Here is a 26433-nt window from a genome sequence, read left to right on the forward strand (position 1 = left end):
CAATTAATATTCCGTGTGAAATAAAATTATTGCACCCAAACATCCACTGCGCGGTAGGTTAAACAGACTGCATTTGACTGGGTCTAAACGTCTGCTACCTCCGGGGCGTTCAATGTCACAGCAATGCGATAGCCAATGAAACAGCGCTCTTATGCGCTTGAAATTCAAATTTGTGAGCTACTGTTCGTGCTTTTTACTTGGCAGGACTGCGTTTTTGGACATTTTCCTAAAATAAATTCCTTGTATTAGCATATCTTGGTAACCATTAAATTTATGCACACAATTTGCGAACGGCCTTTATAGTGCATTCCACTTAAACTTTAAAAAGTTACTAAGACATTGTGAATGTTCTCTGTTTTAGTCAAAGAAATATTTTTTCCTATAATGTGATTTGAATACGAACATCCGTTTCCACATTTTTCTTTGATTTCATGCCATTTTTTGTTTGCGTTGGAACGTTAGGGACAAATAATGAGAGCATTGTGTAAAAAAACCACACCCCTCATACACAGTGTTTGAAAATTATAATTCACTATTTGTAAAGATGCAATAGAGCGGTATATTATTTGACGTTGATTTGTCAAGAAGTGGAAGTGAATTACAGCGAACGAGGTGGTTCAGAGGCGAAACAATAGTGGACCGGAAACAGCGGCAATATGAGTTGGTTATGGCACAGAAGGTGCAAGTGGAGAAGACCAGTTACGAAGGCAAGTATTGGATCCCAGAAACTATTTTCTTATCCCGTCTAGAGGGGTTCTTTCCACTTCAGTGCCAACTTCCATGTGGCATCCATTAAAAACAAAATATTTTGTTTAACTGACTTGTGAGACGGACAATTGTGGTCACAAGACTTTTGGAAGCCAGCACTTTCCTGTCTGAACATGCTTTGGTCACGAAACGGCATTGACTTTACATTAGTTGGTCGTTCATCACCAGTGTGGAAGGTTTTTTTGTTTTTGTAATTTAACATGAGTTATAATGAAAATATTTTGATAAAATATCTAGAAAAGAAGAGAGCCGTGAAAAGGTTCCAAAAGTATGAACTCTTGTGAAATACTCGTCACAGTGATTATGTAAACAAAAAAAGTGCAAAATTACAATAACTAAATATAGGATCTAATTGCTCACAAATGTGTAGTACCTGACGTTAATTTCTAACAGCTCGCGGGCTTTCTGGCTGTAAGCGACAGGCTGCCGGTACTTGCCTTATGCATAAGTAGAGACCCGGAAAATTCGCGGGTTCATTTCGTGTTATGCCAAAATTCAAATAATTATGCCTTAGTGCTGTTTCTGTCATTGGTTCACTGTTAATCTGGAGGACTGAGGGCCAATTAGAGACCCTCACTCATAGAAGTGTCGAATCACAGGCCACCCAGTCGAGACGACTCACAATTCAGCAGCCAATGAACAGTTGGCATTTGCCCGAGTGTGTAGAGGATATTGAAGTCTATCCTGGAGGTCATTGAACCCGCGAATTTTCCGGGTCTCTATGCATAAGGTCTTGACAGGCAAGTGACCACCTGGCCAGATGCTGCCTTCATCACTGGCCACCTAACTTGAACACTCTATATGTAGCTTTAGCTGGCAGTGGGTTGGGAGCGCGAGAAAGTCGTCGGAAACACGTCAGGGAACAAGCTCGCTGTCACCGTGTGCAGCGGGTATTGTCAACGGCGTGGTGATTCGCCGACGGAAGTACGTCAGAGCGGTAATGGTATGCATCGGTGTCAGTCACAATGCTGACAGTTCTTTTCCTTGTACATCCACACGACGCTTCAAACTGGGTGATCAAACGACGCGACGTGCAGAGGTTCATGTGTTAAGGCCCACGCCTGCCCGGCTTCCTCCTCTTCCGAGTTGCTCTTATTATTTGGGGGAACTGTTATGACAGCGGTCTTCCCCCTCTACCGAGTTGTTCTGTTTTGTATGAGGGAACTGTTAGGACAGCGATCTTTCCTCGCTTCCGAGTTTTTCTCTTTTGTATGGGGGAACTGTTAAGACAGTGGTCTTCTCCTTCTTCAGAGACGGTCTTTTCGTGCTTCTTTAAATTTTGGAATAGGCAAGTTGTTATCCAAGAGCACCCATAAGTGGCACAATTAGCCTCATTAAATCTGACCTTCATTAATGCTGGCTAAAACCTCGGCAGTTTTATCATCCAGCCTGATAAGCATGTCCTTTTTTAACTGGTGTGCTAGGCGAAGGCAATTCCAATTGTTCAGCTGCAGATATGATTACCTCATGATTTGAAGACCTACAAAGTCCAATGTCAGTTGTGACGGCTTGGAGAAAATCGGCGTTGGTGAATATGAATGGGTCAGTTGGCCATATATCTGAAGCTTGGAAACCATTAACAGCCGTTTTCATTGTTTCGCTTTGAATAAAAGCTGATACAAAAAAAAAAACATTGAAATTTGAAAGAGAGTTATGTCTTTCCCCGGGTTGATTCATAGCCATATTTGAAGCTCATCGCTGTAATGATGACTTAAAGGCTTCATAAAAGAAACATAAAGTGATGGAAATCTGTGAGAACAATGTGATGGTAGACATAGCAACGGAACGGCACTCTCCATCACGTTGTCTATAACCTCAATGTTGTTGGTATGTGTTGAGCGGCCATCTAATATAAAAAGAACCCGGAAGTCTTTCGATGGCTTATAAAATTCCACAAATTTTTGAAACCATAAAAGAAATTATTCAGAAGACAACCAGCCAGTGCTGTGCGCCTCAGCCCAACCTCCTGGTGGCAATCCTAATTCGAATTATTTCTGCTTCTTCTTTCGAGGTGAAATGAACGTCGGGGGCATGTAAACTCAATTGCCGACATACCAATAATATATAAAATAGAGCTAAAAGAATTCTGAAAAAAGAAATTAATGTACATGTAACTGCCATTGTAAAATAATATAGTTCAAGTGCTGGAACATAATGTGAAATTCGTAGTGATTTTCACTGAATCCAATGAGCTTTCATGTCTGAAATATACTTCAATCAGAAGGTTGCATAGACTCGAGTCTTTCTTTGTGTAACCTATTCCATAATTTCTTTACACTTACACTGTTATGAAGCAATACTCTGTTAGCTAATCAAAACTTTAAATATTTTTATACTTTGTCATTCCTTCATGCACTTGTGAGCCCTCATTATACGTGTATGCAAACTAATGGAACCAATTATCACATATGAAACCAACAACTTTAGTGGCAAACCACGACCCAAGTTTATGAAAAAATTAAACTATTAATTGACACTTAACAATATTAATATTAATTTCTATTTATTTTTGTCTCAACTCATAGCTGTATCATTGGTTGTGAATATAACGTTTATTTCTCTTATGTGCCTCCATGTTAACCAATAAAAATATTTTTTTCTTACAATTTATATGGGCTAAAATATCTAAAGCCAACATTTTATGGTGGTTTTATTGTCTAATTTTGTTTTTAAAAATTCATTTTCTGTTAATAGAATTTTTGATTGTATAAATGTTAAATATGTCACTTATATTAAACATAACTATAAAAATATACTCAAATTCGACATATATATCATTATATTAGGGGTAAAGCGAGTATTCGAAAATTGTTCGATATTCTTGAATAATTTTATATTCCATTCAACATTTAAAATCAAATAATTTCTATTTTTTTTAGCAATAAATAAATCCACAGGGTCACAAATACACAGTTTAAATGTATATAGTTAAGAAGATTTATTGAGAAATTTTAATTTTTTTTCTGAAAATAAATATAGAAAACATATATTTACTAACAAATAATCTGTGATTATGGTTTAAAAAATTAAAAACGCTTTGTTGTTGTGTATACAATTAATTTGTTAAAATTTTGAAACTTAAAACCATTTATGGTTTAAGGAAATGCATTGCACAATTTCCCCCCCCCCCATTTTCTTGCAGTTTATGCTTGCCTATTACGGTTCCATACATAAATATATTTTTTTCATTTTACTGTTTTTTGCATCAATGTTTCTTGGTCTTCTGTACGTGAAAAAAATTAAAGTGCATGTTTATATTTAATAATAAAAATATTTGATTTCATGTTAAATTGATATTTAATCCTAAATTTGTTTAATATAATAAAAAAAAACAGGCTTTGCAGAAGCTACATTATATGTATCAAAACATGACCCCAATATATTGGTGCTACTAAATCACAAAGTTTTTAGCTGTGGCTCCGTTGGGAAAAATAAGCGAGACCAAATTGATTGCATAGCTTTAATTGATGTCTGTTGTGGACAAAGTTATAATTATAATTCAATAGTTTTAATGTAAATAAAAAATCAGTATGCAATAATGGAAGCCCTATCTCCTTAAGTGCATTTCCATGTGATGTATTAGATACTGGCTGATAGTACAGCCAAATAAGGGGAAAAAAAGATCGTAAACCTTGGAATGAAAAACAATAAGCTACAAACTTGTATAAATATTTGTTTGGAAATTTTATATCTTATCTTAAATTCACATAGAATCACATTATATAGCATAAAATTATCAACAAATTTGATCTTAGGTTATATATATGTATGTATATATATATATATATATATATATATATATATATATAATGAATGTTGTCCCGTATGTATTCCTAAACCATTCAACCGACCTCTATGAACTTTTTCAAACTTGACTGTTGAAACACGAGGATGGTCACTGTCTAGGCAAGATTTCAAAAACCACCCACATGTACAGTTCCCACCCTTAAAGGCGGAAATTTGACCGTTCTTGATGAAAACTTGTACACATGATATTTAGATTAGGAAAAATATTACTGTTCAACATATAATTTATAAAAAAAGGGTAAGGTTACTGCCTAAATGAGCTTTAGAAAAAAAAACCCTCATCCCACGTTCCCAGCCCTCGAAACAGAACTTTGGCACTTTTTGATAAAATGTTGTTCATTTTGCATTCAAAATAAATTAACTGTCTATAATTGATTTCTAAAAATATAGGCAGGTCACTGTCTACTCGATAAAGAATCCCAACCCTCCTCCCCATTCTCCAAAACATGATTTTAATTTTTTGATGAAATTTTGCACACGTCGCGTTAAAATTAAGATGAAGATGAAATGTTTGTCAGATTTAAAAATAATTTTTCCATCCCCCTGAATAAATGTTACTTCGGAAAACGCCCCTAATTCCCCTCACTATCTCTAAAAAGAGTATTAAATTACTTATTGATGTAAATTTTACGATCTCGATGTTCAAGTTAAGAAAAAGTTAACTCTTTACATTTAATTAAAAATTTAATCCCTCAAATTATCTAAATGAGTTAGATACCTTCTAACGTTCCCACTGCTTAAAGTATAGTACTGGTACAACTTTGTAACATCTTGCACACTTGACGTTCAAAAGAGGAGGAAAATTAGTGTCTGCACCTGATTTTCATTGAAAAAAAAGTTTAATGAATACATCATATTTTATAAAACTACCCCATCTGCCTTTCGCAACACTTTAAGGAGAATTTTTCACTACTTAATTAAATTTTTCCCACTTGATGTTTAAAACAAAATACTGTTTAATTTACCAATTTTCATGGCTAAATGAAGTTTAGACATAACTACCTTATTCCACTTTACTATCCTTTAAAGTAGATTTTTGATTCTCCTTGGTGAAGTTTTGAACAGTTCACGTACAAACAAAACAGGGAATTCATCTTCAAAATCCAACTGAAAAAAATACAAGTTCAATGAAAACATGAGATCACGATAAAAAATTATTTTTCTACCACTCAATGCATTATTATTTTGGCCCTTCGAGATGAGTTTTTCACACTTGACGTTTAAAATAACATCAATACTATCTTCATCTGATTTTAACAAAAAGTTAATTCAATACACGAGATATTGGTACACTACTTTCCTCCAGCTCTCTTTCTCTCTCTGTGTGTGTGTCTCTCCCCTTCAAAAATCATCCTTTTCTACCTTTTGAATCAGAATTTGGGCCACTCTTTATGAAATTTTGAAAACTTGACATTAAAAAAAGAGACAATTACTGTCTACATACAATTAAAAAATAATATTCTTCACCACGTGTTCAGCCCGAGCAACGGTAGTATTTTATACAAATAACTGTTCTTGAGATAGAGCTCGAATAGTGGGGAGCGCTTAATCGTATTTACGAAAATGCAAGGTCAAATTTATAATGCAGTACTTAGTACAATTTATAAAGTTAATAACTCACTAAAATATTATCATTAACAAATTTTAAATAAACCTTAAATGAAACCGGTCTCAACCACAGAACATCTGCCCCAACTTAAGATGAAAAGAAAAGGATGTATTATGGGCCCCTCGTTTAAGATATTGTTACGAACGCAGACAAGACTGTGACGCTCGCCATGTTCGGAGCTGGCTGGCAACCCCACATGGCCACTGACGTCACGCACCGTCCATTGACGTAAGGCATGCCACGTGTGCCTGGCAGGATTACAAGGGTCCTCGCTATCCCCCCCCCCTCACCCAGGCAACAAGGCATGCTAACGGCCTGGGAATTCCGGGCCTAAAGAAGACCGCCGCGAGGAGTGACGTGAATAAGCATCACTGTTCTGGGTGTTTCGGGCGTCGAGAAGGACGCCACGGGTGTATAAGCGACGTAGCCGACCTCCAGCTGCAGCTCTTGTTTCACCACAGGGAGTGCGAATGTCAAGTAATGTGCGTTGCCTGTCTGTGAAAACCCAGAAAAGGAACTTCCAGTAGGTGCTAGTCAGGAAAAAATCTTAACTATCAGTATTTAAATGATTTTTACAAATAGCAAATGCATCCCTTTCCCTTCTAAATTTTTTTTAAAATTTATATCATGTTTTCTACCATTCAACCACCACTTTCTTACCCAAATAAAACGATACAGGTATTCATAACAGGATGAACCAATTAAATTTCGGTTACATGACATTTTCGTGAAATCTTGAAATTTTTCAATTTTAAAAGAAGCAATAAATACACCAAAAATTTCGAAATTTCTAATATATAAATGTTGCAAATGATTTAATTAATATTCGCCAATCTTTTTGCTCAACTGAAAGATAAAAATATGGATTTTCTTGTAACATCATTTGTTGAAAAATTATTACATTTGTAATAAATGCCGGTTTTTTTTATGAACGGTTGATAAAGTTATAAAAACACGAAGCATCTTAAATAACGATTTTTCGAATTTATTTGACAATGCGATTTTGGTTGGTTTTTAACTATACAATTGATTCCCATAGTTTGGCAACTTATAAATGACACATTACTTACGTAGAGCAAACAATGAAAAGAAATTTGTCATCCTTATTTAATGAAATATACCTAGCAATTGTAATAAAACCGAAAACTAATACTGGCATAAAACTGCAAAACCCGTCATGGTGATGGCATGTTTGTTAACGGTGGTATAGGGAGGGGGGAGGGGGGGGGGAGATGTCCAACCGAACCGGTGAGGACAGCTACAAGGCCGACCAACACGCTCTAACCAGGCGTGTCTTCGCCTTTGTGGCTGACTTGTGAAGTCCTTCCACGTCTTACGCAATAACGCTTGAAATTCATATGTGATGTGTTTCAAGCGTACATTTCCATTGTAACAGAGGAAATAGGGGTCATTTGGTTTCCTATTTCAGCGGCAATGCTTTCTTTTTCCCTATACGACCCGTTGAAAACATTTTAAATCAATTTTTTTTCTGGCGGTCTTAAAAATTCCTTAATTAAAATATAAATAAACATAATACACATATCATGACCATACAACCAAAGTGGCATACTTCTTATATATTTTCCAGAAAACTGGGGCAAGAAATCTCAATTAATTGAGTTCTTGATGTCAAAATTTAAAAGGTTATAAGCGAGGAAGTACATGTAAGTAGTATATATTGGCCGGTCTTGAACCTGGCTTCTGGCTGAGGATTGAGGATGGGGTCAATGAACGATTGCTTTGACGTCACGGCGGCCATCTTCGATGACCTTGACCTTCAAAAATGACTCAAAATGACTCAAAATTCCTAAAAATTTCACAATTTCACGGGAAAAATTCATGTTTTGAGAGAAAATTTTCTTTTTTTTTTTGTCCTGAAATATTCAAAAATTCGGAATTCGAAAAGCCTCAAAATACTTTTGCCTTAGAAAGAACCCAAATTCCCCGAGATGGCTTAAATTCCCCATGGCCAAGCCACCCCTAAGCCACTGATGGGGAGCTTTGACCTTGACCTCGACCATAAAATTCCAATTATTTAATTTTTGACCAAAAAATTCCGAAAAAAATTCCAAAAAAATAAAAAAAATTTGCTTACTTCATGTTTTATTTATTTAATAGATTTTGGTACTCGGTCCGATTCCCAGCGAGATTAAAACAGTAATTTATTAATATATTTAAAAAATTCTCAATAAAAAGGAATAAAATTATCATACGCCACACCCACCATTTTGAATTATGACGCCACCGTTGCAATTTTCGTTACGCCCACCATTTTGAATTCAAGAAATGTTGATTGTTTCGTTACCCACCATCTTGAATGGCTATGACGTCATCGTTACACGTAACGTTATGTCCGCCATATTGGATTCTAAAATTTTGCACTTTTCGTTACGGCCGCCATATTGAAAATCCGTAATTTTTATGCTAGAAATTTGTAAAAAAAATTATAAATTTATAAAAAAAGTTTATTGATAAAGTTTTAATAAAATATTATTTAAAAACGCACTTACAAGATTGAGTTCTCGGTTCGAACCTAATGAGGTCAAAAATTAAAAAAAAACTTCGATAGATACTTATTCCACGGAAGCCGCCGCCAGACTGACTTCCCACCGCTAATGCAAAGGTATATATATCGCTCGCTAGTATGACATGTTTGCCATTTTGTTTTCGTCTGCTGGAGGCCGACAACTTATTTACATCTGCTAGAGTGCGCTGACACCATGTTAGTTTAATTTTTACCCGCTAGAGTGCAGTAATAATTTATTAAAATGGCACCCGCCATCTTGAAATTTGGGTGCCATCCTGGAATTGTGTAATTATTTAGATATAAATTGGGGAAAAGTTCCAATATTAATTTAAATATCTGCAATTAATATACTGATTTTATCGATGGATTCCTGTCCATGGTTAGATTCCAGGTCAATGCAAAAAATAAATTTAATTAAAAATACCACAAAGTGACGGGTTCGAGAAATAAAACAGCGCAAGTTCTTCTACAAAATAAATTTTTTTATATAACTTCTATTCTACTACAGGAACACTTGCGAAATTTATCAATACTATAAAAATTTAGTTCTGAACCGGCGTGAAATGATTTATTCTTAGCCTTAATCAGTTTATATTAGACAGAGACCAGCCGGATCCTTTACTGACATAGTCTTCTTCTTCTTGACAGAGTTTCTGGACACCGTGTTGTAACAGCTTGTTTCACATCGTCATAACTGTAAATTATAACAGCCGATCTGCATCGTTTGCCGCGTTAGATTTATTTTTGCCAGTTTTGCTGCATACTCAAAAAAAATACACAAAAGAATATTTCACGCATGGTACAAACTCAAGTTCGTATTAAGGCATGTCCACACTTGTGCCATATCACCGTGTCTGATATGCGATCATGATAGAGCCGCTCAGTAACAAGGCAGCTCGATCTGTATCATCTAAGCGTGTCTTCAGTTTGCTAGCCGTTAGTTTTGCATCCTAACTCGAGTGCTAGCTCCGGGAATGGCCTTGTCTTTCCAGCTGCAGTTGGCTGCCGCCTGCTGTATGTTCGTACATCACGCATCGAGACGTAAGACAAGAAGATCTAGAAAATGGCGGATGGAAAGGCCTTTTGTAAACAGAGAATGTCATGGAGGGGGGAGGTTCAAGTTTAAATTAAAGCTAAGAAGCTCTTGGACGTTTCAAAACACTATCACTGACTTCACACGTAGAATTGTTTGTGTATTTGAATGAACTATACGTAAACATGGAAGCGCAGAAGGGAATACGGGATAATGACCGGGAAACACCTCGTTCACACTCGGTGTGCCAGTATCACGTGTCTCCCCTTTGACGCGAAGGCAAAACAGCGACTCCTGGCGGTGTCATGACCGAGCCGATCACTGTATCATTTTTTGTAGGCGCGCTTGTCACACAGTTCCACACGCCGAACATGATACAGATACGGTGATCTGATACAAGTGTGGACTCGGCTTTAGTGATCTCAATACTTGTGTTAAGAAACGACACCACACATGCGTCTCAGACTCTTATAGTTTAGAAATTATTAAGGCCACACGGAAGACTACAAATAATTTTTATTTTACCTTATTAAGGACAATACTTGGAAACTCTGTTTCCAACGTTTTCACTTGTAAAACTGCAAATCAGAGCTTTGTAACATTAATTATGTAAGTGATATAGCTGGCAACTGAGTTTTCAAGTAGGTATATTCCTTCTAAAAGAACAACAATTTTTTTTCAGTGCAATCATACTGGTGGTACCGTTTCGCTTAGTTCTCTGTGCTTATCGTGCAGAAAAATTCATTCATAGACATATCCAGGAATTAATTTCCCTTTTAAAATAAAATAAAAAATCGAAAATATGTTTGTATACGACACACGAAATTGCTTTAGATATGTTAAAAATTAGTTTAAAAGACATAGGAAGGTTACTTTAGTGACTCGACAGATTTAAGTATTATGACCAAATAAGTTTATTATTACGATTAAAATGTTCGAGAGTAAATTATATTTTTGAAATAAATACTGATTAAATACAAACCAGTACAGTTTTGACATTTAATTATTCAAAAACAAATGGTTTTAAAAGTAAATTTTTTAAAACTATTATAGCTTCTAAAAAATATAAACAAAATTAATACGATTTTAGGTATTTAGGCTCAGTCTCATACAACATGCTAATTATTATTTTTTCATTATTATTACTTTAAAGATTTCAATGTAAATTTAACACAGTAGCTTTTGTATTGATTTTATTATTCATCTTTAGTTTTCTCAACCCATATTAAAAAAAATAAAAGTGGTAAAAAGGCAAGCAAGTGTTCAGTTTATCATCATTACTTGACTTTTTTCATTTCAAAAATAATAGTAAAAATTTGATCAGAAAATTTGTCACTCAACATCAAATGAAAAGGATTTTTTGAAATAAATTTACAAGAAAATCCCGAGATTATTAATGACACGGAAATCAAATGACAAACTCTGCGTGAGAGTCCGGGATTCAAACTTAGCTGTTAGTAGGACAATATTTCATATAAAAGCACCTTTGCTTGAAGCCGCACTAAATGTTTAGGGTAATTAATAAAATTGACAAACAATTTAAATTTAAGCAAACAAAATGCTTCCTAATATATTGTTTTGTAAAAAACAAACGTATCTAGTAAACCGTGAACCAAGTATTTTTTGAACTAAATTAATATTTTCAATCAGAAATTAAATAACACCCATTCTGCATGGTACTTAAAAACGTTCCGTCTTTGAATGCCAGCAGATATTTGCTACATGCTACAAAGATTTGCTCAAATACCATCCGTTTTCAATAATAACAAATTACGCATTAAGGTGCTCCGTTAAAACACAATATAGAAACCACATTTTACGGTAGTGACTCGAGCTGGCCTGCAATTTCAAATCATTTAACTGAAAAATGCCAATATATTATATAAAAATCAAAACTATTAACATCCCAGGTGGCCTTTACATTACTTATTTTTATAATTAGATGCAAAGTTTTGTCGTTTGTTAAAAAATATATATTGTAAAATTGTACATACTAGCTATATTTACAATATTCAATTTTTTTTCCAAAATTTTTCATTGTTTATTGCTTTGCATAAAAGTTAAAATAGTGTTACGATGTCCAGTAAAATGCTTCAAATGATAAATAAATATTTATAAGCCAACTAAAATTTGTACTTATGTAAAACATGTAAATTCACTAATGCCAACCATGTAAGTGTTTAAAATTTTAATGAATAATTTTAAACATCTAGCACTTTTGTTTTACAATGAAATAAATAAATTAAAACCGACGTATGATTTTAATTGTTTCACAATTGTTCTTCATCAGGACGTATGACGATTCTTACAGAAGTTAACTTTATCTTCAACCGATAGTTTTTAACGTTCTTTCCAGTTGTCTTGTAACTAAATAATAAAATATTCAAAGCATATCTAGGTTACAGTAGTTAATTTTTTTTCTGCATCACCAGTAAGAAAATTTTCGCAAACTTTTTTTTATAAATTTGGCACACAATGACTGTCACTCATGAAATTTTGCAGATATACGCTTTCAATGGCTAGTTTAAATATTCATCACACGAAACCGAATACTTGATTATGAATCATCCTGTGGCCGCAGTGGCAGAGTGGTCAGGTGACCCCCCTCCCACCAGGGGCAATGGACATCAAGTCCCGGCAGGGTTACCAACCCGTACGGTAGTTGTGGGGGACATACACGGTGATACATGTTGGTGTACGATTTATGGTAAGACTAGCGTGATAATACGGTATTTGTGACATTAGATGTTCATCGTTATGTACAAACATTTATATTTCACATTTCTTCTTCTAAAACTAAAGTTGTATTCGTTACTTTTCTAAACTTTTTAGAACATGTTTAAAATTGCAGATATTATGGAATTTCCAAGATGGCAAGGTGGAAGTAGAATAATTGTAGTTGTCAGTTTATGAGTAGGTAAAATAAAGTTCAAATAAAATTTGAGATTGTTAATTTCCTAACAACATGCAGTCATATAGTTTCTATTACGATTTAAAATATGTCTGCCAATATGTGTATATTTAAAATTAAATTGAGACATATATCTTCTCGAAAGAAGTTACTTCGAAATGTATCATATTTGTTAATTATCACTTATTTTAAGCTCAATTGCAATGGAACTGTACATAATTTACATAAGTATATTTTAACTGCGCGGATTTAAACTTATTTAGTTTTAATATTTATATTTAATTATGGTTGTATAAAACACAATTCTGATGTTGGCTAAGTTCTTTTTCTTTTGGAAGAAAATAAGTTTTTTTATTGGTCACTAATTAATGGCACATTTTGAGGGGTGTAGGGAGTGTACGGTAGTAGTAGGGAAATTATGTTACTACGGCCCAACAGTCGTCGCTGAAAATGTTGGCAAAACTGACTCCCGGCGAGATCACAGCCAAACTTTCCACGAGAGTGAAGCCGGTGGCTGTTCTTGGAGTCCTGCCTTTCTATTAACCCTCTGGTTTCGTTCCCACTCCGTTGCCATCTCGTAGATCACAACAAAAACATCCAAGGCGCTACATCTGATGTTCTAGTTTTTTCTTCATTAATTTCATCGAAGGATTTTTATTTTAACTTGATACCGTCTATGCATTTGTTTTTTCTGCCACAAATATTTCCAAACAAGTTGCGCAAGTCTTCTTAACTGTAAACACTAGCGCGACGTTGTACAACCACGACATTATACTAACAGAATATGTGTTGAAAAAATTTGTGTCGTAAGAAACAATTGCAAAGTAGGTACCGAGTTAACGCTTTATATATATAAAAGCCGTTTGATAAAAGTAACGAAAAAATATTGCGCGTGGAGTCCACGTAAGACATAAGTGAAACTTCTTGCTTATTAGTTATAGAGAGAGATAAATTAATGGGAATTTTTATTGAATAACAGATAACAATGGGAAAACGTAAACATGCAGGTATGATCTGAAATGAAAAAAAAATGCCTTCTTCCGTGCCCTATACTCTCGCATCCGTTCACCGGCACTTTTTGGCGTCTCTTTTGACGGCATATTCCCACGTTGCCTTTGAAAATACCCTTTTATCTACTTCTGTCTTTTTATTATTTTTAAGCATGATTTTAAATCATGATCTCCAGCTGATTGAAATGTAAGAACAAAAAAACACTCCAATAGGGCATAAATTACAGTTATAAAGTCTACATCACAAGTCTATTAGTCCTTTTGACATTTCAAATGACAGTGTTCACATACCGAAAATGAATTACACTTATAATGCTAACCTCTTAAGTCTTTTCGTATTTTTTACATTTTAAATCACACTATTCACATAAACATGAACGACACTTAAAAAGTTAATTGTATATATTTGAAATAAAATAAAAGAAATGTGGTAGCGTCAATCGTTAGACGTTAAGAAAATTTAGGAGTAGACAAACACAAGTAGAGAAACGAGAAATCCGTAGCATCACTGCTGCGTCATTTCTACCTCTCTCCTGCCGTATCCCCTTCCGGCCGTTGCAACTAGCATATAGCATGCTACGATACGTACTTTCCCCCCTCGCCACTTTTCGTCTTCCCATTTGACCGCTAGCGCATGCGTAGAGACCCGAAAAATTCGCGGGTTCATTTCGTGTTATGCTAAAATTCAAATAATTATACCTTAGTGCTGCTTCTGTCATTGGTTCACTGTTCATCTGGAGGACTGAGGGCCAATTAGAGACCTTCACTCATAGAAGTGTCGAATCACAGGCCATCCAGTCGAGACGACTCACAAGTCAGCAGCCAATGAACAGTTGGCATTTGCCCGAGTGTGTAGAGGATATTGGAGTCTATCCTGGAGGTCATTGAACCCGCGAATTTTCCGGGTCTCTACGCATGCGTCGGAATGGCGTCGCCGCTGGCACACTATCCTGCTCTCGGTTTCCCCACCACGTACCTAACTATTCCCCTCATGCGATCGGAATTTTCGTAACGCTCGAAAATTGTAGTTTCCTCAGCAAAGAAGTTTCACTTCAAAAACTAAAAAAATCAACATGTGTGAGACTGAGCATTGGGACACATTCTTCCGATCTGTTTGCTCACGTGACATGACGCTACCAACGTGAGCAGATTTAAATGAATCGACCAGCGTCGTCGCACAAGAGAAGTACAGCTTTGCTGCCGTGGCTAGGCCTGACTGGCGAGGTCTTCAGTCGGGATGTGCGCAAGTGGCAGCGAGTTGCGGCGCTAAGGGCGACGCTCGCTGGTGCGCCTAAAGCAGAACCGCCCTTACGATCGAGGCTCGGAACTGGTGTGCTTGGTCCACGTCACCAAAATCGCAAGAGAACACGAATCAACTGAATGCAGTTGTTATTCGAAATAAGTGTTATGAATTTTAAAAAAATACTAAATTTTTCCGGGTGTTAAAGAAATCTGAAATATTTGATTTTGAGGTAACAAAATGTGTTATTAAAAACTATTTGTTTAAAAAAATTTAATTTCCTTGCTACCAATTTTACAAATATTTGTCACAATAATCGATCGTTCCTCTCACTGGGAATATTTAAGCGCTGACCCTAAAATTTTAACTGCTTGAGAAGTTAAGACCACTGCATGTGTCTCGTTAAATTTTATGTGAACCTATTCACATATTCCACGGGAATTAGGAAAATAAAACATTTACTTAAAATATTAAAATGGCAAAATTCGGTAATAATAACTCTTGCAAATTTGCTCAAATTTTACATTTTAAACTTTTATTTAAAACACTTATAATTACAGTCATAATTAAAGTCATTTACATGTAACGTTATTGTGTTTTAATATTTATAAATAAAAAATCAATATTAAATATTTATGCCTTTTATACTTATGTGAATATTTAAATTTTTCAAACAAAAATGCGAAGAATTTATTTCCATGGATTATTTGCGTAGAATCACGCAAGCTACTTTAATTCTCACAAATTACACAAAAACAATAATTACTCATAATTTGTTGTACAAAATAAAGATAATTTCTGCGTATTTTATCATTTATCCCACAGAAGATTGATGTTTATACACAAATAATTAGATGTTGTATGATTCATTTTGCATAACATTTATTTACATATTTAAAAACAATTGTCATGTTTTAACAGATAAATTTTAGATACTAAAAATACATATTTATTTAAGAGTGATATTCGTAGTTTACTCTAGATTTCTTCAGTTTAAATTAATTATCAAACTACTAATTGTAGCTATTTTAAAACATCACACGCCCATAATATGACATTAATAAACATTTTTGTATGTATTTGAATGATAATTTTATTCTTTTTTCGAGACATCACGTTTGAAATGAAAATACCAAGAAAAGTTTTAATATATTTAATTGCAAAAGGAATATTAAATTTTTGTATTTTCATTGAGAATACGTAATTTTATTTAAGGGCATGATAAAATATACCCGAAAAAAAAGAGATTATTAAAAGTCTAAATAAAATTAGAGTATAAAATATTGTTGTAGGAAATTGAAATAAAATTTTTAAGGTTAAAAAAAAAACCAAATTTTAAAAACCTTTCATAATCATGAATATATAGTACTTCTCTCAGACACATTTTAAACATACATTAAACTTACCATATCAAAATGTATATACTACTATAATTATAGTGATAATTTGGCACCATAATTTATTAAAATCATATAGAAAATTCTTTGTAGTGATATCAGTGGTTAATGTTGTGAACTGTCTAAACATTTTGCCTATAAAAATCAATTTTACGTGTCTTTATCTTCCGGAAAATGATAAACACGCTTAATTGTTATCTTGATCACAATGAGCACTTTTAAGAGAAAATAATTTAATATGTATTAAACAAAATTATGTTCCCAGTGAAGCCGTTCTTAATGACCTAGAAAAAAAGAACGAATTGTTAAGCATTTTACGTGGGCTATACAGATTTTACGCGGACTATGCGATTTGGCGATTTTTATATTTAGGCCTACATATTTCTTATAACCCAGCCCATTGTATTAAAATAATTCGTGATGCGTGTATTATATTTTATAAATAGTGCAATTTCGTAACGTCTCGTCTAGCGAGGATAATGACACATTCTATATTTTCTTCTTTATAAAAAATTACTTGACCGCACCATTATTCAAATATCTGTGAAAACACTACTCCCTACCTGAAAACAAGCTGCATTCTTCCTGAGGCTATCTACGATAGGCTTCGGCATTCCTTAGTAATATACCGAGAACATTTTTTTATGACAAAAAGTAATGCTCGACATGTGACGTTGTTGTCCCGAACAAACTAGGGGAATATATACATATATATATATACCGAGACTTTAGATTGATTATCCTGATTTCTTCCATCAAACGGGGGTAATCATTAATGAAGGGTTTTGCCTTGATTCCTGACTGGCTTGGCCGGCCACTTTGATTAGCTAGCCACCAGTGTTTCTTGCAGCTACTGGTTTTCCCTGCCGCCGCTACGTGATTGGCCACTCCCTGATTCCCGGCCGCCTCCGCGCCTGCCCGCCCCGCCGCCAGGAGCGCTGGCGTCGCACGGCGCAGCGTTCCGTTCGCTCCGCCCGCGCGCCCGCTGTGCGCGCCGCCGCGCGTAATTGATTCTCGGGGGTCACGGCAGAGCAGCTCGGAGCACAGATCGCAGCACATCGAACGGCATTTAGTTTGCGACGTGTCGAATAGCACGGCGGGATGATGTTCACGGGTTTCCATGCCTCTTTGTGAGCGTGTGTCCCTACTGCCGTAAAAATAAAAGAACGCTTTCTGTTCGTGTCCGAAACGAAACGTCGCGTTCCGGTACCTCAGATTCACCAAAACTACTTCCTGAAAGTATTTCGCAAACCTAAAAATGCAAAGCAGTTTTAGACTACGCGACACCTACAACCAGAATAGTGCTCTTTGTTTACTTTTCGGTATGCGTTCATCGCGATACCAACTGCAAATTGTATGTGCTTGATAGAGACGTAGTCAGCAGGTCAACATTATTATTTGACTCCTAGACAGCCATAGTTCTTCGGATTTTTGCTTATCGTAACTACTTTCAAAAAATGCAATTAAATTCAAACCGCATCGTTGCATTGTTACTTGAAACATGGAAGAAATTATCATTTATCACCTGTATAAAAAAATAAAAATTGTAAATTCGTAATAGGATTAAAAGTAAATTATTTGCAAAAAAATATTAAAAATTACCTTTCTGTAGCCCACATCTAAAACAAAAATGGAAGCTAGCTAACTAAAAGAGAAATCTCAGGGGTTTGAGAAATTTTGAGATCAGCGGCAATTCTACCTTGCCTCTTCGTTTTGATTGAATGTTATTGTAACACACAGTATCACTGTGGGTTTGAATATTTATAACGTAGAAACATATACATTTTACAAAGTTTTCAAGATAATAACAATAAGGAAAAACATAGTTTTAAAATATACAAAAATTAAAATTGCTTCAAAATGATGTTAATAAATTATTTCCCTCAAAAGTAATTTTACCACACGATTTCCGAAACACGTCTGCAGGGTGTTATAAATTTTTGGTGATCACATTACGTGCAAATTTTGTGGCACCCTATTCACGCGAGTAAGATTATCGTGTCTTTCTTCGTGGCTATAATACTGCTATAGTAAGGTAGTAAAAGATAAAGGATAGGCTTCAATTGGGTTATCCGTTCTTCGGTCTCTTGTGAGTTTAGCATGAATGCATTGGTATCCTCTTTCTCACTCCTACAACAACATTCCGATGCGGTTTGTATGTAACAATTTTAATGAACAATGTACAAATTTTCACCTTAAATTTGTTGAAGAACACTGATTATAATTATCTATGATACTTGTAAATGTACAGATAGTTTTATAAATTAACGGGTACCAATTTTCATTAGTTTGAGCATAAACCCACAATTTTAGCTTTAAAATACTTCAAAACATTTTTGGTCAACATCAAAACACTTGACTGCCTTCTTCGTGCATGTTAACTGTTTTTACTAAAACACAAAAACAGTCGTAAGTCGTAATCCAGTTATGTTTCTGTGAAGATCCGGATATCCCTATCCAGAACAAAGTAAAAATGTGTTTAAAGGAGGTGTATTGTTTGTTGAAAATTCAGTGTAATTTATAACAGTGTTTATGAAAATATTTTCATAGGTAAAATCCTCGTTTTGTTTTATATAAACTTAACCTTTAAAGTTTCAATAAGTATTTTATCTCATACCTTATAGTCAACAATTAAATTATTGAAAAAAAATAACAAAGTATCGTGGTGCTATTTTTTAACAATATTTATTTTGTAACAGCTTAATCTTATTTTGCGTTCAAAGTAGCACAATAAAGATTACACGCTTTGACTGTAGAGATTGAAAACATTGCGGTTAAGTCGTAGTTCAGTACAGAGAAAACTTGTGAATTTTAATAAAACTAAATTCATTATAAAGTTACAAAATCCACTAAAAATATTTAAGTTCAAAAAAAGCCTTATAAGGCTTATAAAGCGTATTTGTCTGCTACCTCTACCACGTTTAAATAAACTTGTACTGTCGAGATGCCACTATTTGGTAGGCATTTATTAAAGCTAAGTGCGCGCTTCAGAAAAGACGCACACAAATCCAACCTCATCAAATATACATAGCCTATGTATTTTTGTGTGCAATTTTCTTCCTCTCCCGATACCAGAAGAAGATTTCTAAGTAGTTCAGTCGCTGTGATAGTTTGATCATTGATAAAGTTGGAATAAGCATATCGTCTGTCATTTGTAAGAAGGGGCTAACTACAAAACATAAACTTTTCAGGAGAGCAGAAAAACAAAATGAGCACACTGTAATGCATCACTGTATTTTAATTATTTATGGTTAGCCCCTGTCATATCTTAAAAACTATTAGAGATACAGTTATCCCCTTCTTACAGACCATGAAGGATGAAAGAAAACATGTATTTCTGCAGTTAACTCATTTTCAACAAAAATGTAAGATGGCCCCTTCTTACAAATGACAGACGATATGTTGAATAAGCCTCAAGTGCACTGTTAGAAATTGCATTAAATTTACAGAATTTTTAACGAAGAATTTAACACAAATACACGAAGAGTTCTTCATAATTTCAAATAACCGAATCTTGGTAGAAACTACGCCGTATTTAGAATTTATCGTTGAATATTTCTTTCTAAACAAAGGTTATTACGCAAGTGAAAAAAGAAGACTTAACCAGTTTCTTAAAGTTTTGCTGCCATAACAAGAATGTTATTTTTGATTCATGTTCAAAGTTAGTGAACTCGGTGATTGTAAACCTATGAAGGTAACCATAAATTTACGAATATCCCTGGATAATTTTGAACCAGCGTTCTTCGTTGGTTGAAAGTAAAAATTTTTTAACAATGTGGCAACGCTATATCGGCAGTGCAGTTGTACTTGCTGTTTAAAAGAATACTGGGAAGAAACAGACCACTATCAGTCGTGGCAAATCCATGAGTTTATTAGGGCAGCGGTGCATTCTACTTTTCCTCTCCAAAGATCAAATAAGATACCAATAGAAATAACGTGCGCTAACCATAACATATTTTGTATCGATTAAAACATCCACATAAAACTTTTGTTGATAGTGGTTCACTTTTACGATATACGGAATGGGAAAACATATTTGTCAATGTTGTTTAGAAAGAAAGTGTTCTGAAATTAGTATATAAGGGCTGCGAGACATAACAAAAACATTTAAAGTATAAGATATGAATATTACAAAATGTAATTTATTGCAAAAATATTTAAAAGTGTTTTAACTAGTTACTAGAACCATCGATTTTGAAGTAAACTATCAGATGCAAAAGTAATTTTAGTGAAATCTCTATGTGACATGTACAAAATAATTGTCCACTCACGTTAGAATAAGAATATTTTAAGTTATATTTATTTAACGTTTTAAATTGTATGATAACGAATTCAGTGGATTAAAATTATACTAAATAATCTCATATTTTAACTTATTTAAGGAATGGGTAATGACTGTATAAAACTCAGAATAAAATATTGTTTATTTAAAAAAAGTTTATTTAATTATATTAATAACTGTAACTAAAATTTAAATCACTCCAAGCACTAAAACATTTACTGCTCATTCACACTAATATTGTGCAATTTACCGTTTTTGATAAGATATTGAAATAAACCGTGTTGTGTACTTATACACAATTTTTTTGTGAAAATAAAAGGCAACACAAATCTAAGTTAAAATGTAGTTTATTCGATTGAATAATATTTTACAAAAATTTAAGTTTTTGCTAACAGATTATAAAAAATGTGAAAATACTCTATTAAGTAATAAATAGTTACATATAATAACATGTATCTACTTAAAATATTTTATTTTAACATCAATATATCTAGACAGTTAAGACGCATAAATTTTACAACGAATATGTATTTTAAAATGAAGACCTAGATTATTTAGCAAAATACGAGTAAAAATAATTATATAAAAATTAAGAGAGTGTTTAGACAAACATATTTTGGTTTTAATTGTTTGGTTATTTGTAAAACAACTATTTAGGTAAAAATATTTTGAGCAAAATATTCAATTTAATTTAATTTCGATAACAAGTCTTTCCTTTGAACACATGAATATGTAGTATCGTTTCAAAAGTAATTTGTATTAAATTACATGATTCCAGTAGGTGTTAAAATATTCCAACATAAGATGCAAATTACTCCCATTGTGTATATATTTAGTACAAGGTCAGTAATTAGTACATTTTCCATAGTGTCTCTTTATAGTGACAAAGGTATTATACTTACAAATCCACAGCTTTATGTTTACTCATAAAAATATTTTCATTCATACAATTTGTAAATTTAATGTAAAAAAAAAAAAAACAATTTCACGGCAATTCTTTATTTCACGCAAATGCTCTAAGAGATTCCAGTTTGCTTGTAACGCAAGCTTCCACGCGAGGCTATATTACAATTAGACGTCAAAGCTTTCAATATATGTTTAAATATTTGGACCAAATTGTTAAATGTATCTAATTTTCTTATTTGTACCAGAAAAGTAAAATTTAAAAGCAGTACAAAAAATATTATTTTTGGAATGTATTTGAAAGCTGTGGGAAAAAAACTGTTCAAATATATCCTTAACGCTTGTCATATTTTAATTGTAATGTGGTTTTAAAAAGCTGATTAATTGTATAAAAACATTTCCACAAACATGAAAAAAAAACCTTCATTTCATGTACTTTGTCTCGCATTACACCAGTTCCAAACCAGGGATAAACCAACGTATTTCCTATTCAGTGATTAGTATCTTGTCGTGTAAGAAAGAGCCTGAACACGGGGTTCGTATTTTTATTCACCGTACAGTCAGGTTAGTGACCTAACTTCTTCAGACTGTATTGGGTCGGGGCGGCCTGGTAGGGTAAGCGTGCACCGTGTGCCAGTCTGGGGTTCGCCAGCCACGGCAGCGCATGTTGCCTTGATCAACTCCCCAATCTTAAGTTCGGAGTATGACTGTAGCCACTTCGGGCCCGGGTGAAACCTGCACTGGCACTGGGAAAACCCTGGGAACAGTCACGCGGGGGCGAACGAGGATTGTCCAAAGGAGGTGTCGGGCTGGGAAGACTGGGTGCTTGGACACGAGGTCCGAATTTGATTTGTATCCGCATCTGTATGCGGTTTGGTTTGCGCCCTTGGTGCGGTGGGTGACCGAACTGTTGTCAACCACTCCGCTGCCAGTCAGCTTCTGAAAATAAAAAAAAAAACAATTATTGGGTGGTAAAATTTAATTTTTATAATATACGCTGACGTACAATTAATAGATCTCGAGCTCATGCAATGGGACAAACTCCATAAAGGATAGACCAGCTGTCAAAACCCGCACACCTCTTTTTTTTCCCCGTCCAAATTGTCCAACCACCCACCCTCAGCACCCTACAGCAAGCCTCGCGCGCCCTCGAGGCATACTTCTCTTCGTCTATTCAATAAGTGGTTGTTCGTGTTCCTGCTTCAGGCACCGCAATCCGTTCTGCGCACGAGCGGGCCAAGTCAAGCTATGCCTCTTCGGTATCCTTTTGCAAAATCTTTTCTGTCCCACACTATGCGCTGTTTTTAAATATATAAGTTCTATGTATATTGGTTGTCAACGAGGTTGTTACACACGGATATATGTCATGCTGTGCTGTCAGGGATGCTGTGGAAGAAATCCGAGCCGAGATTTTGCGTCGATTGATGTGAAACCAAAGATATATTTTTGTTTGGGTCCATAAAAAACGGACATTCGAAATAGTTATGCAAAGAAACATTTGCGTTCTTTGAATGATTATGTAACCGGGAGGATTGATTTGAAATGATTATTTTGAACGCGTGCCATGTGCCATTTGCTCATTTGCACTGTATATCACAGAGAAACCCCGAATAACGGACAAAGAAATATGAATACACAAAAAAAAACTGAAAATTAGTTAAAATCAGCCGACTTATTAATGATATTTTGTCCGTTCTTTGGATTTTCTCTGTAACATACTGCAGGTACAAACCAGCAAAGGCATATGTCCAAAATAATGTTTTAAAAGAAACATATGATTGCATACTTATATTTCCATACACTTTTCCGTATAATTGAAATCGCTCACAGTCTGCAATAACAGAACAAAGCATATCTAAAATACAAGCAAAGAAAAACGAAAAATTATTTTTTGCCGTAACATGTCAACAGCTTTGTTATGGTTCTTGTGTTTGATAGAGGTTTACTTAGCACTTTATGCACAGATAATTGAGGCGAAGGCAAATCCAAGATGGTTTTGGACTTCTAACCACTGAAAAATTCTTAGAGCTCATAAATATTTTGAGCTACGCTTATTTTATGGAATCAAAACCACAACCATTGCCATCAAAAGCCAGACTCGTTTTAGAAAATACATGAGTTTTCTTTTAAGTAATAATGCTTTTACATAAAATTGTTTGACTCATTAGTGTTTTTTTAACACTAACGAGCCATCCATCACAAGTTACTGACATATTACTCAGAGTTCAACATCTTCTTTTGACGTTTTCACTGACTTGTAAAACATTGTGACTAACGTGGACGACACAAATCATAGTCACAATGACAGAAAAAAACGAAAAAAAGCTAAACGGTGAAAGAGATCGAGCCTTAAAGCCATACCACACTGTCAAATTTTTCTCTCCGACTACATTTAGCAACAAAGTTTGTCTGGTACTATTAAAATAAAAGAAACGTTTTTAATTTTCTTTATCAAATAAAGTTGGTCAGACGGAGTCAAAAACATGCTTTAAATCGTTTCAAAATGATCAAAGTTCATTTGGACTGAGCTACCTCACTTTTTCCAAAACTAAACTTTTTTTAAAATGACCAAACTCATCTCAGTGCTGGACGCGAAATTTGAACTGGTTGTGATTTTCTATGCATTTGTTAATTTCAGAACTCCTTTTAATTTAAATATGTGTTAGTTTTTTTCATATAAATATATTACTGAAAATTCGATGCACACATTAAAATTTTTTAACCTTCTTAGCCAGTTTGATCTCCCGCCTGTCTTTTGTCAATTTACAGATTTATTGCGACAGAAACGCCCACCATTTACATATTGGCTGGGCATGATTCTTACTTGCTGATTCCACCCAACCTACAACATATTTTATGTTAAATATTATGTAGAAAAATGGTTTGAGAGAAACTCAAGTTATCCAAAATTTCTAACAACATGGCTGCGCTAGTGACGTTATCGTTGTCGTCGTAACCCTTCAACATTAATTGACCAACGTTTTGGATAGTAAGGGAAGCGAAAGTTTGACAGTGTGACAGAGCATCCACAACAAGCCACAGACAAAATACCTGCCCACAACAACATAGGAGGCATATTTAAGTGTAAAATTCTATTTGGTTTCAGCGAGAACTTAACTTACAAAATTGGTAGATGCAAAGTGTGCAAAGGACTGTGTTGAGTCTAAGTGTTCTTATATATAACCCACCCTCACCCCAGCGGCAAAACAATTTAAATTATTATGCGGCGTCAAAAAAAAAATTGTTTCAATTTAGGAACGTGGCGGACGTTTACGTGATTTAGTGATTTTTCTCAGAGCACTTTCGATTCACCCGCCATTCCGTCACTTTTTCTTATTATTTCTTAACTCATTTACTTTTTCTTATGATAACGATTTAAAAAAGAAGTTATTATTTTTCAATGCTTCAAAAATTATTTTAGAACATAAAATAAATTAAGCCACTACGAAATGAATTTTTTGTTTGTTTGCAAAAAAAACTTTTATTAAATATCACCAGGCTAGGAAAATAATAATTTCAGTACTTGCTCTGTACATTACAAAAGTCGAAACCCATGATACATCTGTATTGATTGCTTGGCAATGCAATAATATCGTAAGTTGAGCGCCGATGCTAAAAATTTCGAATGTGACCATGTTTTATATTCCTTGCTTATTTAATTTGTGATTTATTCTTCCATAAAAATAGTATTATTAAATGCAGTGTGGCTTAAATTGTAAATAACTGTTGATTTTTTTGTTAATACACTGCAAATTTTAATTTATTAAAAAAACTTTGTTTCAATTTAAACTTATATAAGGTGGTATATAAGTCATCCTTAGGCAAAATTGTTTGTATTTAATTTAAAAAAAAAATATTTCACAGGATTATAAAAATGTTTCCCTATTTCACATCACTTCAAACTGCTGCATATGTCTTGTTTATAACCTCAGTCAGTGTCAAGCCTTTATTTAAGCCACCAGTGTTATTACATGGCATGTGGCTTATCTCTGATTATAGAACTATAAAACTTATAATATATTTTTTTGTTTGTTTTAGAAACCAGGAAAGAAAATCAATGCGCTGGGATTTCATGGCGACCCAAGTGCAAGAGTGGTCAGGAATACAAGACGGCAGCAGTTAATTGAGAAGATGACGTCACGGACTCCACACATTTCGCAAAGCAGATAACAGCAAAACCTGATGATCTTAAAGAAGACACTGTCTTTTGTTTACGAATTTGTAGAAATTATAATACTCACAGAACATGATTAAATAAATTAACTATGTTGTAGATTTAATTTTGTTTTCTTTTTGACATAGTTTAAACCACTAAAGTTTTAAAATTATTTTTTTATGTATACAATTTTTAGCGTCTATATTCCTTAAGCCATTGGGCAAAATTGGAGAATACTTACAAGCTCTATTTGACTGTCATTCAGTGGGATAGAATTACTTCCACAGAAATTCATGCTGCCTAGCCACTGGTTTCAAAATCATCACTTTTTTTCTTTAAGTTCAATGTCAGGTTCATTACAAACAATTATAATTTAAAGTACCATTCATTGTTTAACCTGTCATACAGATATTTTTTTTTTTTCGAAAATGTAACATATTATATTTTAAAGTTCCTCTACACGGTATTGTTAAAAATTTACCTTGATAGCTATTAAATAAATATACTGCAGCTATTAACCTGTATACTGGAATTTTATGCATGTTGAATGTGAAATTATTTTATTTCACAAAGCCATATATTAGTTACGTTAATGTGTTTGAAACAGTTGGTAAAAACTTTTTTTATATAAAATTAAATTATGTAAAGGGTTTTAGATTATACATATATTTTTAATTTCATTTTAAAATGGAAAATTTTTATATTTATTAAAATTATACTTCCTGTTTACAATTTCAGGAAACTGTTAAAAGCCTACAGAAATACATATTTGGTTCCATATAAGTTACTT

At 34.0% G+C, this 26433-nt stretch overlaps 1 protein-coding gene across 1 annotated transcript in view; it reads left to right on the forward strand.

Moving 5' to 3' along the window:
• LOC134529492 (POU domain protein CF1A) overlaps positions 1–25741 on the forward strand; it is a 272245-nt gene extending 246504 nt beyond the window's left edge. The window contains exon 2 of the mRNA XM_063363634.1: positions 25526–25741. The gene's annotated coding sequence lies outside the window, so the exon portion shown is untranslated. The remainder of the gene's footprint in view (positions 1–25525) is intronic.
• The last annotated feature ends 692 nt before the right edge of the window (positions 25742–26433 follow it).

The sequence above is a fragment of the Bacillus rossius genome, chromosome 2 (genome assembly GCF_032445375.1).
Source record: "Bacillus rossius redtenbacheri isolate Brsri chromosome 2, Brsri_v3, whole genome shotgun sequence".
Taxonomy (NCBI): Eukaryota; Metazoa; Arthropoda; class Insecta; order Phasmatodea; family Bacillidae; genus Bacillus; species Bacillus rossius.